At 40.9% G+C, this 18,171-nt stretch overlaps 1 protein-coding gene across 8 annotated transcripts in view; it reads left to right on the top strand.

Annotated features, from left to right (window-relative positions):
- ELF1 (E74 like ETS transcription factor 1) overlaps positions 1–18,171 on the top strand; it is an 88,421-nt gene that overhangs the window by 31,290 nt on the left and 38,960 nt on the right. The gene's annotated exons all lie outside the window — the stretch shown is intronic.

Genomic DNA, 18,171 nt, shown 5'->3' with positions numbered 1-18,171 from the left:
TTCTTCAGGGTTTCAATTTTGCAGGAGACTAATAGGTGTTGTTCTCTAGGTATTAGTGTTGGAAAAGCCCTGTAGATCATTAACCTTGTCCCCATTTCTAGGACAGCCTTTTCTATGAAAAGGCTGGTACTGTATTTGGCAATGGGTCTTTTCCCATTGGTTGTAGGTCACATCTGAAGATTTCAGAAAGAATCTTAAACGATTTCATCTTTTAAGTACAGTAACTTGGTTTCTTGGTGGTATACAAGCCTGGTTGAGGAAGACCAGACTTGAAAACCTCCATAGTTGGCCTGCTTGTTGTCCTGGGCCCTGCTAGATGAGAACATGGCGCCAGTGTTTTGTGCACTGCTTCTGGGAACACATTTCAGTATGCTTCACCTGTTTGCTTCTTTCTCCATCCATCTGGCCGGCTTTCTGCACGTGGGGCCTGATTGACTTTGTTTTTCTCTCTTCTGCTTCTTCAGAAGGTGTCTCGGAGTGTCTGATCGTCGCGGGCGGCCGCGGCCCGCGCAGGGGACAGCGCTGGCAGGAAGCGCTGGCGGCTGGGCCCGATATCTTGGGCTGTGCTTCCTGTCGTTAAACCACGAGCAGGGGAGCAGATGCTCCAGAGATGGCAGCGCCGCCTCCCCAGGCAGCCATTGTGCAACCAACTGTCTCCTCAGCGCCACGCTGTGCACCCGGGGCCTTGCTGTCCCTCACAGCCCCTTCTTCAGGCACCTGAGAGTAAGGATCAGGGTCTGTGTAGTTCAGCAGAGAGCAGGACTTGAACTCCTCAAGCGTGAAGAGCCATGGGAGTCATCCTGGCACAGCGAGAGCTGAGGTCCAGCATTTCGTTTTCCACAGCTCCCAGCGTGGGAGTTTTTAAATGGATCTGAAAAATGGGCAGGTTGGGCCTCAAGTTGTGCAATTTCATTAATGTCTTTCTGGGTAGGTAATTGCCACATTACCTGACCAGTTTTTATTGTAAAATCTGTGATCTTCTGAGTGTTTTTTTCCCTTTTTAATTATTAATTTTTTCATCTCAATACACTTGTAGTTTTGAGACAGCTCTGGCTTTCAGTTAAACAGCTTTTTGGAAGTGCACAGAAAAAACACATAAAACCTTCTATTATAAACAATACAATTTTTTTAATGTAAGTTGCATGATTTTTGAAGATATAGATGTTATTGCAACATAATTAATTTCCTTAAACTAGAACTCTAGTAGTATCTACCCCAGCACTAGATTTTAGAGAACCGAGTAGTCTGCACATCACAATTATTTTAGAACTGAAACTGCGCATACATTTCAGCCTTTTTGTTTCGTTTGGTGATCTTTTCTTCCTCATCTGACAGCATTGCTGCTCCCAGAATATTGGTTTTTTTCTCTTAAACTGTATGTTTTTTGACTAGCCAGCATTGAGTAGGGATGCCTTTGCCATGTGATAAAATGATTCTGTACTATATGCTCTTTAACATATAGGGTCTCAGCCTGAGGGTCACATTCCTCAGGGCGGGGAAGAGTAGAAAGGTTGTAGGGGTAGTAAGATTGGGTGTATAAGGGGTTTGGGATTTTCTGTTGCTGTTGGTTTAGGGTTTGTTCTCCTGCCTTGTGATGGGCTATGGGGCGCTCTGCATGGCAGCCCACATGAGAGGTTCTGCATACTCAGAGGCAGGCACCACTCTGAGCTCCTGGTCCCCTGGGTGTCTGCAGAGCCAGGGGCCAGCACCACAAGGGCAAAACTCGGAATTTTGCTGCTGTGAAAGGCACCAGCTCTCACATTTCTAACAGAACTGCACTGGAAACCTTTCACAGCGACAGCATGATTCTGCTGGCCTTTCTCTCTTTCAGGTTTTGAGCACTGTTCTCAGTACTGTCGTGTTTGAGAAAGGAGAGGTACAAGCAGGGCACAACCCCTGAGGGGAACATATAATAAAACCTCCACAAAACTGCTTGAAGTGTATGGCATCTTGAAAAATGCCATAGATTTGGGGTTTTTACCCACCCCCACGCAATTCTGATATTATTTCATTGTATCTATGGCCACAGTAAACCACTGAGACTTCACAGAAGCAGATGAAATGTTAGACAACAGAAATGAAAAAAAGAAAGGAGGGTGGAGAATAAATTAAAGGATGGATTAGAAGCCATGTAAAGCAGCCTGTCTCTGCATTACCTTGTTTATTGTACTACTTAATCTTCCATCTACCACTCAGCTTTCGCTTGTGTTTTCTTCTTTTGCTTGTTTGGGGGGGGCTTGTTGTGGGTTTTTTTAGTTCTTTATTGTGAGATGTTTTGTATGGTTTTTTGTTTGTATGGTTTTTTGTTTGTATGGTTTTTGTTTGTTTCATTGGAGTGTTTTGTTTTTGCCTTTTTTGTTTGGGTTTTGTTTCTTTTGTGGTGAATAGTGGATTTTTTTTTTATTGTTTGGTTTTTTTTTTTTTCTTTTTGTCTTCTTTTTTCCTTTTTTTTCCCCTCCTGACTCTGTACGGGTTGAATGTTGTCCTGGAAGAGAAATGAGTAGGTTAGAAGTGATACATTAAAAACATTCTGCCTCTGGTTCCTATGATAATTTGTGGGTTTTCATAACAAGGATGATGTCTTCTGAGGAGCTTCTTGCGTGATGAGGCTGTGGTGCTGCAAGAAAAGCTGGAATGTTTGTTTTCCCAGAGACCTAAATGAAAATTGTCAGAGGGCTGGAACAGCTATCCTGCAAAGAGAGTCCAAGAGAGTAATTCAGTGCAGAAAAGAGAAGACTCCAGGGAGATCTTGTTGCAGCCTTTCGGTGTATAGATGGGACTTTTCAGAAGGACAGAGTTGTTTTACCAAGTCTTGTAGTGCCAGGAAAAGGGACAATGTTTTTTGACTAAAAGAGCATAGATTTAGATTAGACACAAGGAAGACATTTTTGACAATGAGGGTGGAGAGGCACTGGTACAGGGTGCTCAGAGAAGTTGTGGATGCCCTATCCCTGGAAGCTTATGTTGGATGGAGCAATGTGATCTACTGACAGATGTCCCTGCTTCTGGCATTTGGGTTGGACTTCAATGATCTTCAAAGGTCCTTTCCAATCCAAACCATTTTCTGGTTCTCTGCACTGGGGCCTGCATCAACTCCTGGTAGTTTAGAGAAGTCAGATGTGACCTAAGGAAGGACCTTCATTTTCAGGAGATGGAATCTACATTTGCTCCCATTCATTATATGGAAAACTTAGAGCAATCTTAGTCCTTTCTTCTGGAAGTGTTAGAGGTTCTTAGAATGAAGGAAAGGTAGGAACAATCTTCTCCTTGTGGAGAGTTCTTGTGCTCTGTTTTCCTGGGTTAAAGTGGGGAAGAGCTGCTGCAGGAGAAATATGTCTCCTGAATTCCCCTTCTGTGTATGACACTGTTAGGGTTTCTCTTTTGGGAAGTGTGAGTGGACTTGTGCAGTCACCCCATTCAGACAATGAGGTCTGAGAGAGGGGGCCAAGTGCATACTGAAGTGTCTGTATTACTCACCCTGCAGAGCTGAGGGGAGGGAGAAAGAGGTCTCCAGGTTTGTGAGCCACTGGCTGTGGTGAGATCGTGCTGCTTCCTTTTCCAGAATGACACCAAGCTGGGCTCACAACTCAGCACGAGGTGATGGGACGATTTTGTGTTTTGCTCAGGTGATTTGGTTCCCCCCCAGTCTGCCTGCTGCCTTTCTTCCCCCCACAGCTGGGGAATAGGCTGGCTCACAGAGCCCCGTGGTGGGGGCTGCAGCTGGATGGCACAGGCACATGCACAGCAGCCACCTCTGATGCCTTATTTAGTTCTGCAAAAGACATGGGAACTTAAATGGTGAAATGAGGAAGAAGTGGGGCTTGAATTTCTCTACACCTGGTTGGTGGGAGCTCTGAAAGTTTCCAGAGTACACTGATTCCGTAGGTGTTCTCATGCAACACTCATAAATTCTGTGTCAAGTTCATTTCATTAGCAGTGAATGTCTGTGTCTCCCAGGAGCAGGTGTGTGCTCATGTAAGAGTGACTTAGGCTTCAGTGTACACTTCCCCAGACATTACGAAATGAGAAATACTGGCCTGTCCAGACACTGCCTTCCCTGGAGGGACCTTTGCAGACCCTGTTCCTTTTCCATAACACTCTAAAGAAAAATATTTTTGCTTTTTTATTTTAATCTTGTTGGTCTTTAAGTAGTGCTTTGTCACGGTTTGAAACCCCATGGTGGGAACTGTTAGTCTAACAACAGACCAGAAGATAATTTATATTCTCTTAATAGACAAGTTCAATAGTTTGAAATTCCCCAGACTAATAGTCTCCCTTCTTAATCCCACCCCATGCAAATACTTTAGAACATGAATTTAGGCTACACTGATCTGTAAAAAGAAAAATGTACAAATGGCATGGGAATATTAGTTTCTGTCTTGTTCTGCATAGCTGCAAGTTAATGCATTTATTATTGTAATTATGCTAAACATCATGAAGAATATGCATTTTTAGAATAACCTGGAATGAATATATTGCATTTCAGAGTGCATTAAAATTGGGAGCTTAAAGGCCCAAAAAGCTAACTTTTAATTATGTCTTGAGTGAATGTTCTCCACTACAACTGTGTAAGCAGTCTCTCACCATGAAGAGGTTTTAAAGGCATGATTTTAGATATTCTCCACTTGGTTCTTTAACTAAGATTTTTTTTTTCCTGCAGACATTTAAATTAATTGAGTCTATAACATTTTATGTCCTGGATAGATGTTCAGTACAGCAGAAACCTCTGTACTCTTCATACTGTTAATGCAGCTTCTCCAATTCAGTCAGCCTTCAGTACCTCATTGATTTTACCCAGCAGCAGCTTTTGAGGAAGGGAAATGTTGAACAAATAGGTGAAGGGCATTGTTTTTAAAAAGGCATTTGGTTCTGGACCCTTACTGTGCAGGATTAAGAAGCAAAGACACCATCATACTCTTAAGTCCAAGGACTGGTGGATGAAAAGCTGGGTGTGACCCAACAATGTGTGCTTGCAGCCCCAAAAGCCACTTGCATCCTGGGCTGCATCAAAAGCAGTGTGGCCAGCAGGGTGAGGGGTATGATTCTGCTCCTCTGCTCTGCTTTTCTGGGAGTTGTGATTCTGTGAAAACAGCACAGTTCAGTGAATTTCTGACTTGGAACTTGTAAGGTAATGATTGCCTTTTGAAAAGCTGGCTGAAATGAGACAAACGTGCAAGAGTGAAATAAGAACAGTGTAGAAGCATTTGCCTCTCAAAATGTTATTTTTAAAGCACAACAAGTGAGTAATGCTGAAGATGCTTGTAGGGAGAAAGAGGGAGAGATGATGACCAAGTCTGGAGATAAAAAGCTCAAACCTGCAGCTTCTCTGCAGGGATGAAGGAGTCATCTTTGCAAAGTTTAGAGACAAGTGAATTGTGTTGCTTTTTTCCACATACAGTGGGGAGATACTCAGTGTGTCTACACTGAGATTATTGGTATAACCTGCACATAGAACTCTTTGTGCTATGTGCTCCACACCCATAAGTAGTTGGCTGTCTAGTAACAAGGTGGTTTGTGTACCAAACAAGTTACAGCAAGAGCCTAAGGTCTGGGTTTTGTTGGTTTGGTTTTTTTTCCTTTGTTTTGTTTTTTAAGTCCCTCTGGCTATGTAATACTCACATTTTCTAACCAAGACCATGTCCCTCCCTCCATGTCTCAGTGCTGTGTTTGTGTCGGTACTTTCTTAAAGTTGTATCCAATCTCAAGTTCAGTTTTAAGCTAATGTTTTGAAAGTATTCCTTGAGTTCAGAGCAAACTGGTCAGCAGGTGACTTTGCTCCCTTTCCTGCATGGTGCAGATCTTACCTATTGTTTTTTACTTGAGCATATCTGGAATATTTTGATCCTTCTTGTCTTTCTCTTTGGTGAGCTGTGACACTGGTACAAATTTCCCATGCAGAAAGCACGTCCCAGCTCAGAGCTGTGACTCATGCTGAGGGAAAATACAGACTTACAGCCTTCCAACCCAAATTAGCCTTTACCCTTCTACCTGTGAATTGAAAAGCTTGAGTCCCTCAATTTTCAATAAATTTAAAATATTTGTTTGTTTGGCTTAAGATGACATGTGAGTTGCAGCCACAGTGATCTGTAAATTATGATACACTGGAAATCAGAAGATTTTACCTCAGAAAGGTGTAACAAATCTCTTGTCTCTGGAGACTCTTTTAAAGATGTGGTTTGTTTTGGTCTTGGTTAAGAGACCAGGTCTACCCTGGCCTACATAAATGCTGTCTGAGCTACCGTAAAAAATCTGTTTAAGCCAAAAATTAGGTTGAATGTTCTTGTGCTAAAAAACTCCAGACAATTATATTAGAAAGGACAAACAGTGAAAAAGACTACCCCAGACTCATGAGACTTGGTGGTTAGTGGGAGGGAGTTCAGAAGTCTGACTGTGGGCTCAGACTTCCCTGTGTGCAGCTGTTCCTTATCAGTCTGCCTGATTGTAGGTATGGTTTGGTACTTTGCACCTCTTCTTAAATTACCTTTCATTGCCATTTCTACAGACTTTTGACCTAAGTAATTCTGCTTGTGAAATGTTAGGAGATGTTGTCCCCTTTTCTTGGGTTAGGCATTTTTTGTTGCTTTTTGGGGTTTTTTGAATCTATACAAAAGCTCAGTGCAAGTATCAGCTTTGCGATTTTGACAGTAGGAGATGTGCATTAATTTTTCCAAGAGATATACTGATGGAGATTTGTCTCTTCCATCCCAACATCATGAGTGAATCCCTGCCTGTGTTAGGAATAGTATTGGACTCTCCAAACCCTTAAAACCAAAAAATTCAGACTACTTGCCTTAGTTCACTCATCAAACTATTTCAGAAGAAACTTCTGAAAATAAGTAATCTCAATTGTTGTGACCGAATGGGTGACAAAATGGACCTTTGGGGATGTTTAGAGAAAGGTGTATGTTGGGGTGCTGTAAATGTGCTCTGACTGGTCACAGATTGTAGAAAACAGGTGACTTCTTGCCTGGTGCAGAGGTTCTCACTGATTAATTCCTGTGGTATAACCATTGGAAATGTGTGGCTGAGTACTTAATTTCTTATATTTATGGGTAAAGGTGAATGAGGATCTTTGTGGCAAATAGATTAAAAAGCTTCAGGCATGGTTTGCAAAAACATGTTTTAACAGATGAGCTTTATAAATGAGGCTGAAATATGTATCTATATTTTACTCACATGTGATTGTTAACCACAGTGCTAGCTTAAATATAAATAAAAGTGTTCTTGTAAATGAGTAGAATCCCTCAAAGACCAAAATGCTTGTCTAGTGCTGAGTTACACAGCTTACAGATAAGTATTAGTTCCAGTGCTTTGTGGTATGGGCTGTACTGTTTCTCATTACAAGCCCTCTTAGCCATTATTTTTTTTTTGCTTTGCCTTGACTGTGTCCGTGATTCTTATCTAAAGGAATAAAAATTACTTAAGTAAAGATTTAAGTTAAAGCAGTATGTGATTAAAGTTCTTCTTGTGTGTTTCATCTCTGCTCTCTTGAGCTAGCTTGCTTGTAAGAGTGTAATGGTCTATCACCCTGTATTCTCAGCTTTAACAAAATGCACTACTGGTCCCAAGAAGGAGGATGCCTGAACAACTCTGGATGAGTTGTAAGAATATACATATTCATTTGTTAAAACTCTGTTCAAGTCCAAGATGCACGATGAGTGTGTAGGAAAGCTAAGGTACCTGTCCTACAAGAACACAAAATGCTTTGTGTAGTCCCTCTGAAGCACAGCCACTGCAGCTGGTGGCCATGCATCTTGTATAAAGAGGGAAATCGCTGCTCCTTTTGTTTCAGCATTGCAGGATTTGACTTGCCACTGTCTAAGTTGTAGGTGCTATTCTGTGAGAATAGGGTTAGCAGGACACCTTCCAGAAAGGGAAGTTGGGCTAAAAGCCATCAGTGAGATGGTGGACCAGCCAAGCCCAGGGCAGCACCACGTCCTGGCTGGGCAGAAGGAAGCCAGTGTTGCTGGGAGAGCCATGGGCTGGAAACACCTTCTCCTTGTGCCATTCCAATGAGGTGCTGAGAGCACACCTGCCTGCCCCTGCTCTAGCAGCAGGGCCTGAGGGGAGGCAGGGAATCGGTGTAATTACATGATCTTGAACCTAGAATGGGGACTGGGGCTTCTCAGACCTGCTGAGATAAGCCACAAGTGCTTCCAGGCCAGGGCTCTTGTTGGAGGTAGGGTCTGCAGGTGCAGGTTTGTTCTTGGGGGCATCTTGGAGCCTCTGTTCTTGGTGGAGCCTGCCTGTGTTCCACAGTTCCACAAATGAAATCTCACTCCATCGTGTAAACTGTGAGGTAAGAAGGAAAAAGGACTCCTCTGCTGCAAATGTTTTGTAGGTGATACAGTCTAACTCAGAATAAATGTTTCTCCTGTTGGTAGAAAGGGTTAAGCATTGAGGGCAGCAGGTATAGGCAGACTTAGGTATGTGATATATTCGACTGTTTTGCAAGGTGCTATAAATGTTGGCTCCCTGTAATCTGATACCAGGGCAGGACAGGCTAACCTAATGGAGGAAAATAGACAGCAATGTAAAAGAACTGGAAATTCAAGTCTAGCTGACTAATACCAGCCTGCTCCAGAGGCTTTTGACTGTTCATTTTGCTGACAGCTGACAGCAAATGAGAGGCAAACATGGCCTAATCTGCTCTGTATCCTTACAGCTTTTTTAAAGACACTGCAAAGGTAAGACCCCTTATATTTCTCAAACTGGCACTTTCCGAATGCAGCCTTGAACATAAATATCACTGACAAGAACAAAGTACCAAACTGAGGCTTGAAGTCCAGGTCTGTCTGTGAGTTTGGGAAGGAGGAGGCCTCAGTGGGTTCTCTGTGGATTGGTCTGTGCCCCTTTCTAGCTGGTGCACGTCCATTAAATTCAGATTTCTGAAACTGCTCAAGTACTCAAACATAGAAATGCAAATCACACAGTACTTCTATGGCTATGTCAGAGAGTAATTTTGAACTTAGTAAAGTATTTTGTTTGTGGTACTGGACAGTCCAGTTAGAAGAGATTTTAAAAAAATTATTTGCAAAACAAAATCCACAGAATGCTAAAAATCTGTGTTGCAGAAGTTGTAATGGGGTTTTTACTGAGCTGGGTCCTGTAGCAACTTTTGCAGAGCACTGAAAAAGTCCTGTGGGAATTTAACTCCCTGATCTAGAATTACTGATGCTTGGCTGGAAGACGTTGCCCGGAGTAAGAAACTTTTAACTTGAACTTGATCTCTACTGGCCTCTTTTTTTTGTTTTCCTTTTTCATATATATATATATATATATATATATAGTGCTCATTTATAGTGAAGCTAAAGAAAAAGTTATTGTTTTTGACCATCAGTTTTTCTTTGGTAAACTTGACTTTTACCTGCAGGTGATTTAAAAATAATGACTGTGGTACTAATTTATAGGCAAAATGGTTTTTAGAGAGCGATTGACAGTTTTATGTCAGTATTGGGTACAGACTAGCAACTGGTAATTTGTGAAGTTTGGCACCCTTCCAAAGCAATTATATTTAGTTTCTCTGATCTTTCTTCCTCCCACTGCCACTACTTCATTTTCCTGTGTGTATGTGTTAATCAAAAGAGCAAGATCTCGCAGGGTCAAACAGTTCTTCCCCCCTCCACCCCTCTTTTACAGGTTTCCTCATATCCTGTTTTAGCTGTCTTGGAGCTCAGCCCTTCAGCTCTTTCTGAAAGATGCAAGGGAACTTCCTGTTAGAAATCACTGAAATTTGACTTATCTACAGCTCTGTTGTTATAGATGCTTGTAGGCTTGTGGTCTTAATGCTCCATAAAAGGTGCTATTAAATGCAAGAAACCACTTAAAGGTGCCTTTAAAAACATGTATTTTATGTCACTGGAATAATGCATTTGGTTTGCAAAAGTTTTGGAACCTGATTTGGGATTTCATCAATTTACTGTTTTCTTGGTATCTTTTTTTAAAACAGCATTTTGAGGTTTTGTGCAGTGTGAAAAATAGGAAGATATATTTGATAGTAATGTTACTTATTAATGCTGGTAATTTGGTTATCTTATTACAAGACATAAAACCTGTCTGCTCCCTGCAAATTTACTGTTGGATAAAATAGCATATACTAATTGTTATAGGAGAGGAAGTAACGAGAGACCTTTTGTTTTCCTTTCTCTCCATAATTAGTATCACTTACCACTTGGTGAGCTAGACTAGGTGGACATTTGCAGTGTCATATCCAACTTCTAGTCAATTTATTCTGGTTTTGTAATATTTAATATATTACTATTTTTCTGATGGAAAAAATGTAAATCCAAAAGTGTGCAGTTAACAGGAATAAATGACAGCAAAATCCTACATTTAGATACACGTGATTGCAATCTGCATTACTGAAGGTTTGTCGTGTGTTACAACAGCTCTTTTCCATTGTTTAAAAAGAAATCCTTATGTAATGGGGCTGGTTGGGTCTGATTACATTGAGCCGTATTTAAAACATTTTACAATTTTCCTAAACTTTTCACTTCTGTCGTGTCTGTAGCAAGGAGTTTGAGCAAGTACATCTAGGCTGATGCATTTTTGTTTGCTTTTCTTTCATTCTTTCAAAACTAGTTGCCTTGTTGACTTAATTGAATGTCTCCCTGGGAAATATAATCACCTGATTTTCTCCTTTCTCTACCAATAGTGATGAATTAACTACAAAAGGCAGAATCAAGGGACAGACCCAAGTTAGTGACTGCCAAGAGTTTTGGACCAGCAAACCACACTTCCCAGCCTCTGCCTTTACTGGACATTAGTGTGTTTGTATACCATTTTGCAGTAGCAAGAAGAGAAGCATGTCTTTGCTATGCATGTTATGTTTTCAGCTGCTCCTTGGATCCATATTACATTACTGCAAAAGGCCATGCTTTCAGAAACATTCCCCATAACAAATCCTGATGGTTTCGTTAGGATAGGAGACCTTTAGATAGTCCTACAGAGAATTCTTAGAAAGATGGGCAGTCATGCTGTCAGTTGCCCAGGAGCTCAGTGTGGTGGTGTGCTTGTGGCCAGCATTTTCCACGTGTTGAAGGCCTGGCTGACACCTCCTCTCCTTTTTGACAATGCCTATGCACAGATGTTAGCTTTCCAAGACCAAGCTGTTCATACTGAGGTGTCGGTGCTGCTCCATTCCCTGGCTGGTAGACAGACTCTGGAATTTTTTCAGGCTTGGCAAACTGTGCTGTCCCCATGCGCTGTCTGGGGGACACTGTCCTTTTAGGTGTGCTTTTTGGGGGTGGGGGGAATGCAGTTCATCTTGTTTGGCTTTCAGTGAGTGAGGAGAAGATCAAACTGTATCTTTTCCCAGCGGCACTGGGGTGTTGATGAGCAGCAGTGGGTGGAGGTGATGAACTGGAAGCAGAGAAGGAGGACTTTTGTGTATCCCCTGTTGTATAGAGATGTGGGGGTTTTTTAGTCTTTGGCAGGCAAAGCAGCTGCACCAGAAGTTAAAAGTCAAGGCAGTAGAAGGGCACACCTTTCATACACATGCTTTGGTGCATGTGTGCTGCATGTGCGCATGGATGTAAGGTGTGTTCATGCACCTGCAGCTGCTGTGTGTGCCTCTGTCCGTGTGTCCTGCCGACAGGTAGAGTAGGGGCTGTGCAGTGAAGCAATGTTATGTGGCTTTTATCTAACTGTAGTTGAAATAAGTGATTTATCTGTGACCTGAGGCTTCAGTAACCCAAATTCAGTCTGAAAAGTTTAAAGTTCTGTGAGTAGCCAGATGATGGCTAACCACTTCTAAAAATTTACCCTGCTCTTCTCTTTTTGGTGTTTAATGTGCTGAAAGTTGGGCAGTTGCAAAATGGTGTTTGAATCCACAAAACAGTTTTGATTGGAATGGACGGAGAGCTGGGGGCTGGCAGGCAAGGAGGAAAAGAGATCCAGTCTCTCACATGATTTGGAGAGGAGTGGTGGAATGGAGTTGTCCCATTGTGGGGGATAGGTCATGTCCCATCTCCTTAAACTCTTCTTATACTATGCAGTCAGTTTATGAAAATGCAAAATTCAGTTATTTTCGTGTTGGGGGAATGGGGAAGTGGATCAGACCCTCTATTCCCCCTGCAGTGTCCTTGCTCCCTGCTTTAGGCCAGCTAACTTTTCCTTTGAGTTGGTTCTACTTTGCTACAGCAACGTAGAGGGGTGACTAAAACCCGACCTGGCGTTTCCTTGCCTGATCAAATTAGGGAGGTTTGCTCTTTACAAATGCTCAAGTCCTTTTTTTTTTGGAGCTCAGGAGCTTCAGTAGAAAAGCCTGTCTCACCTCAGTATCTTTTGGGTTGCTCTTTAGGCCTGGCCTGTTGGTGGTAGGCTGATCTTTTGTTGCTGCAGCATAAATCAATTACTTAGAGTGCTTTACACATACACTGATTTGAGGCTGCCTTGACACATTGAGCGTGCTGGTGGGAGAGGATACAGAAGGAAAAAAAAAGCCTCAACCATGCTTTAATTTTTTTCAGCTTTCCCAGCAGTGCTCTGCCAGGTTGCTGGGTTTGTATACAACAACTGCGTTAGATAAATGTGCTGAATAAAAGGGACTTAAAAAAATCTGAGGGAGCATGGGAGATTGGAAGAAAAGAGTTTTCAGGGGTGGGGAGTCCGTACACAGTGGTGGAGCCATTACTGTTAGTAGTCTGGAAAGGAATCTCGCATTAAATTAAAATATTAAGGCTAAAAGAGATAGTTACAAAAAAGAGCTCAAAATGTGAATTTTTTTTGTGATGGCAAAGAGCTTGTTGCTTGTGTTTGTTGTTTTCTTTCTCTTTGGAGTAAACATCTGGTTTTGTGTCAAGTGGGTTCATTTAATTTCTTTGATATTGACTGGCTTTTTTCTCAGTTTTGGGGTTTTATACTTGCTTATATTTAACAGATAAGCCCTCTTACTCTCTGTCCTCCTTGCTGTGTATGCACTGAGAGCCTGTGGTTTCCAGACGGGCTGCAAAACAGGAATTTATTGATACTGATGATTTCTTTGTCCTTAATGAAAGCTCAGCAAAGGTCACTCTGTTGGCTTTTATTATGTCAGCTGCCCTTTGCACAGTTTGCCTTAGGCAGCATGGATGCTCTCAGAACACTTGAGTCTGTTCTTTATGTTGCTTCTTTCCTTCCTCAGTTCTACCCTCTTAACCATGTTGTTTTTCTATCTCCTTTAATTTGTGTGAGCAGTAGGAAGACTGAGGCTTCAGAAACTTTTTGTGCCAAGTGACATATATTAATTTGTTCTTCTTGTCATTTCATCATTGCAGATGCCCTGGGTCTAAGCACATGTTTCAAGTCCCTTGTCCTGTGCAAATTTGTGATATTAATGGATAGTAAAACTTAGTCCATAAAGAATGCCACAGAATACTAAACTGTTAACATTTATGCTTGGTGTGGACTAAATATAAAGATCATTGTTGGTCTGGGATTTCTGCATTAAGAGAACTGCAATATTATTCAGCTTTGCCCTCCTTTTTAAGAAAACCTGACTCTATGATACTTGTTGATGCTTCAGAAAGTGAACTGACTCTGAGTTGAACTATCCTTAGCCTCCACTGATAGAATGGAGTTAGAAATCTGAGTGAAATGGTGTGGTTACCATCCATGTGTTTGACCTCACCTGAGATGGTTCTCAGTCCTTCTGTTCAGATTTCTGTAATCTTCCCTTTCCTCTCATTCAGTCCCCTCTTTTCTCTGTATCCAAGATGTTGTAAAGAAGGGAGGGGTTCAGCTTTACATTTCTGTTAAGTCACAACTTCGACATTTCTGGGCTAGTGCTAATGCTGCAGACTGTCTTAGGAAATCAATGGGAAAGTCCAATCTCAAGTGATTTGTCCATGTGTTGAATGAGTGGAATTGTTTCGTCAGTAACTCAGAATTCAGATCTGCACTTGAATCTTAAAGCACTAAGCTGGTTCTTGATTTATATGTATGAATGATCTTATTAATTTAATGAGAAAGAGCAGGATGATTGCAGTCATCTTTAGTAACCCTAAATGGTTCTGGATCCAGTAGCTTCCTGGAGGCATCTTTCAGCTATCTGGGATGCTCTCAGTAGCAAGACTTGAGTCTTCTAAGCTCATAGCTGACCTTTAGCAAATTTTTGGGTTTCTGCCTGATGCTTTGATGCCTGCTACACCTGCTGCAGTCTGGTGCCGTTGTCTTATGTTGGTATTTTGCATTACAGTGCTTGAATGATAAGGTAGTGGCTCATATTATCAGGATTTGAAGGAGAATTTGTGGATTCCAGCATGGAGCCTAGTTGCAATATTGCAGCTTCACCATTGGGACCAAAAGCATTGGTTCTGGAGGTGTTTCTTAGAAGCTTTGTGGAACTGGCTCAGTTAGTCCTCAGCAGGCTAGGACTAACTGGAAGGCATAAATGGTAAAGAGTGGTGGGGGAAAAGTTATGATGTCTAGCTGATGTTTAGGACAGAATCCTACAGTGCATCTTCTGGGATTCCAGAGTAGCATGTACTAAAGCTTAGGTTGACTGAATGTGCTTTTTGACAGACTGATTGAGGAGCTCGTTCCTAGATGTTGAAATCAGTGGGTGAGGGAGCTTCCAGGGGGATTGAAATAATTTGAGTTCTGTTTCAAGGATTAATCAAAATCAAGATGTTTGTTTATATTGTTGTGTTTTAATGCTGCTTTTTATAATATATTTGTACAACAATTAGTAAAAATGAAAGCAAAACCTTACTTCCTCCTGAAGTAAGTAGTAGTTCTGAAAATTTGATGTAAATTTTATGATAATATATATTGGTTTTCCTTTCTTCTAGGATTATTTGTATGTAGTCAGGCTTACTGTGCATGTGAATAGAATTTACACTTTTTATGCTGTTTGCAAATAATTTATTTTCTACTTGCAGTTGTATGTAAAATCAGGCAAAGTGGCATTACATAGCAAAAACAATAGTCGTGTTTGTGCTAGCCTATAGACAGCAGGACCCTGTGATAGTTGGAATAATGAAAGCACAGTTTATAAAAATAGATGTGAAGGAAAATATAGCTGGTTTAGAATTCTGCTGGGTTCTGTGAAAAGCTGCTCTTGTTTTCTGTATGCCAGAGAAAGTAATATGGAGTAAAGGAAAGCACTTTTGCATTATTCTGCTGTGCTGTTGTTGCCCAATAGATCATTTGATATTACTATACACTGAACAGAAGTAATGAAAAATATCCTGCAAACAGTAATAGTCTGAGTCCCTAACTTTTATGAAGTTAGATGTAAAAGCTCACTAAAGCTTGTTCATTCACTTGTCTTTGGATTTGGTACTAATGTTGTGGTAGATGTTTCTTTTGTAAAAAGAATGTATGACTTGTCTTTATTTATAGAGCCCTTGGTGGTTTGTGGGTCGGGGTGTAGGGGAGGAGGAACAGTCTCACATCACTGCATCACCATAGTGCAGAACTCATAAAGCGGCTTTTGACTGACCATTCCTACAGTGGCATCAGATCATTAGGAGTTTCATGTTAGCATTGTGTCACTGGTTTAAATATTGTTTGTGTGGATTAAATGTAATATGCTGCTGCAGTTGCTTAAATTATATTAAATCAGGATAATTAGTTTTGTATTGAGAGTTTTGTTGTTTCTTTTTTTAAAAAAAAAGTAAGGAAATATTTCTTTATGGCTTTTAGTAAGTTTACTGCCACAGCTTTTGTATCTTATGCATTTAGTGTACATTTTGGTATTGTAGTATCTACTGTAAAATATTAATGTTTTACAGAATAATGGATAACCTGGCACTAATGGAAGGAAATGTCAGCTCCCAGTGCATGTGGGGAGCTGTTAAAATTTTTAGGGTAGCTTGACCTCCAGTTTTCCTTATATTTAAGACCTTACTGGGTAACCTGTGTCTCCAACATGTCCTTTATCCCAATTTTACATTGACTGTATTAATTGTTATTGACCGTAAAAAGTTACTGGATTTGAAGAACTTGTAGCCTTTGTTCATGCCTGTGGCTTCAGTCAATGTAGTGGCTGTGATTATGAGCCCTTGCAGTATTCTGACTCTGAGCAATTAGTTTACCCTCTATTTAAACAGAAGTTTGAATTTGGACAACTGAGGATGTTCTTGTATTTCCCTGTTTGCTTTGTGATCCCTTACAGTGAAGTTGCTCTTCAGTGATTAGAGGGTATGAGTTAAAATATTATTTCATCTTGTTGGACAGTTACAATTTATTCCTAAGCAGGAACCAAAATAGAAGTTGTACTTCTATTACTTTATGTAAAGTTTAGTCAATGTAAATTTCCGTAACTGTCTTCTCTTCTGAAAAAGTTGGTGTATCCCTGTTGGCATAGATTGACCCACTTGAATCAGTGTCTGTAGGCAATATTAAACTATATATTATACAGCAATATACTTAATTTTCAGGCTTGTATACAGGATGATAGGAGTCTAGGATGGGCCAAGTTGTGCTTACTCCCGCTATGCCGGCAATGTGTGTCTACTCCCTAATGGCATCTTCCAAAAGGCAAGGCCAAATAATTAAATTTTGGGAAGTCACCCAGGATTATATGATTGCATGTAATGCTTTCAGTGCCATAACTCTGCCAAAGTATGGAGAAAGCCTTGTTAACTATTCAAGTCAACCACTAAAGTGGCAAGCGCTGAGGGTGAAATGGTTCCTACAGCACTTCCTTCTCTGTTCCTGCATGCAACTCTCATTAAAGCAAATATTCTGTTGTTAAGGTTGTGGCTACTCTTACAAACCTTTTAACAGCTAATTAGAGCACGCTTTGGAAGTTGGGGAGGTTCTCCTGTTTGCATAATCTTGGGTTTCCTGATTTCTTAGACGGGTAGGATCTAGTGACTTTAATGCCTAAATGCTCTGCCATCACTACTTAGGAATTTGGGAATACCACAACCTGTATAGGAAAAGCAGCTGTTACATTTCCTAGAGTGAGGGAGTACAGGTCTCTGACATGATCCTCCCTAATTAAATTGCTTGGCAGTGGGGAGAGGAAGATGATCTTCATTTTTTTTGAGTTTGAGCCTACTGCAAAAACAAGGCAAAGTTAAACCTCCTGTACAAAGGCAGATGCTAATCATCACCAAAGGCGCTGACGTTGATTCTCCTGTGGGTCTCGCTCTGGATGGGTGCATCTTAGATCTCTGCCCCTTATTCTTTTGTCACAGCAACTCTTAATCGAAGGCAGTCTGAAGAATTTTGCTCAAAATACTAGGAACCGCTCATTTTTCTTCTTTTAAAATATATTGATTTAAATTCCTAGGCACCAACACACTCCTTAGGTTCCTAATTTTAGATACTTGTTCCCGTTATTATTTGAAATGGTAGATTTTTAAGTTAATGTCTGGGTCACCTGAGTTGTAGACGAAGAGTTCTTCTTGCGCTCGCCTCTTTCCGCAGAGGTGGTGCAGCAGCCTCTTGGTCAGCTCACCCTAACTGAGTTTACCTTTGGCACAGATGAGTAAGTAACAGCATGGGAGCTGTGGGCAGGCGTCCTTTCACCAAAACTGTTTATGTTCAGTAGTTGGGGATTTTTTTTCTTTGTACTGTGCAGTTTTTTTGACAGTTCTAATTTGCCGTGACGTGGTCAGTGCTGTTTCCTTCCGGCTGCTTGAGAGCCTCTGGGAGAGATAAGGGTACATTCACAGTGCATTTTTAATATGAAGCTGAAGATCTGCTTCATGTAGGAATGTGGGCACTCTCTGGAGTGTAGAGTTTATTTATTGGTTTCATCATTTTGACACAGGGATTCAAGATCCAGAATGTTTTACTTGCAAAACAACAACTTTGTTAATTTTGAACTGTGTGTGAAGAAGAAATGTGATATACTTGGGATATCCTACAGCTGAGTAGGTCTGTCTGAGTTTTGTATGTTCGCTTTGAATAAACTTTGAAGATGAGAGGTTCTAATGAATGTGAAAACTTCATATCTGAATCAAATGAAAATATGGATTTTCTCTTTGTTAACTTTTGTAACATTTCCTTAGATTCATGCTTTTAATATGAAACACTTTGAAACTGATGTTATATTTCCTGAAACAGTTCTGTTTCAGGTAATGAAAGTTCTCATACATTAATCAGTAGAAGTAATACCTTTGGAGACAGAAAAGTATCTGACTTGCTTGGATGTAGATAGAACAGTTTTAATATGTAGAAAGCTTTATTGCCACTGCTTCCAATTCACATCGCTAAAGTAACAACTTTTAATGA

Source organism: Zonotrichia leucophrys, chromosome 1 (assembly GCF_028769735.1).
Source record: "Zonotrichia leucophrys gambelii isolate GWCS_2022_RI chromosome 1, RI_Zleu_2.0, whole genome shotgun sequence".
Taxonomy (NCBI): Eukaryota; Metazoa; Chordata; class Aves; order Passeriformes; family Passerellidae; genus Zonotrichia; species Zonotrichia leucophrys.
This window is presented reverse-complemented; position numbering and strand designations above follow the sequence as displayed.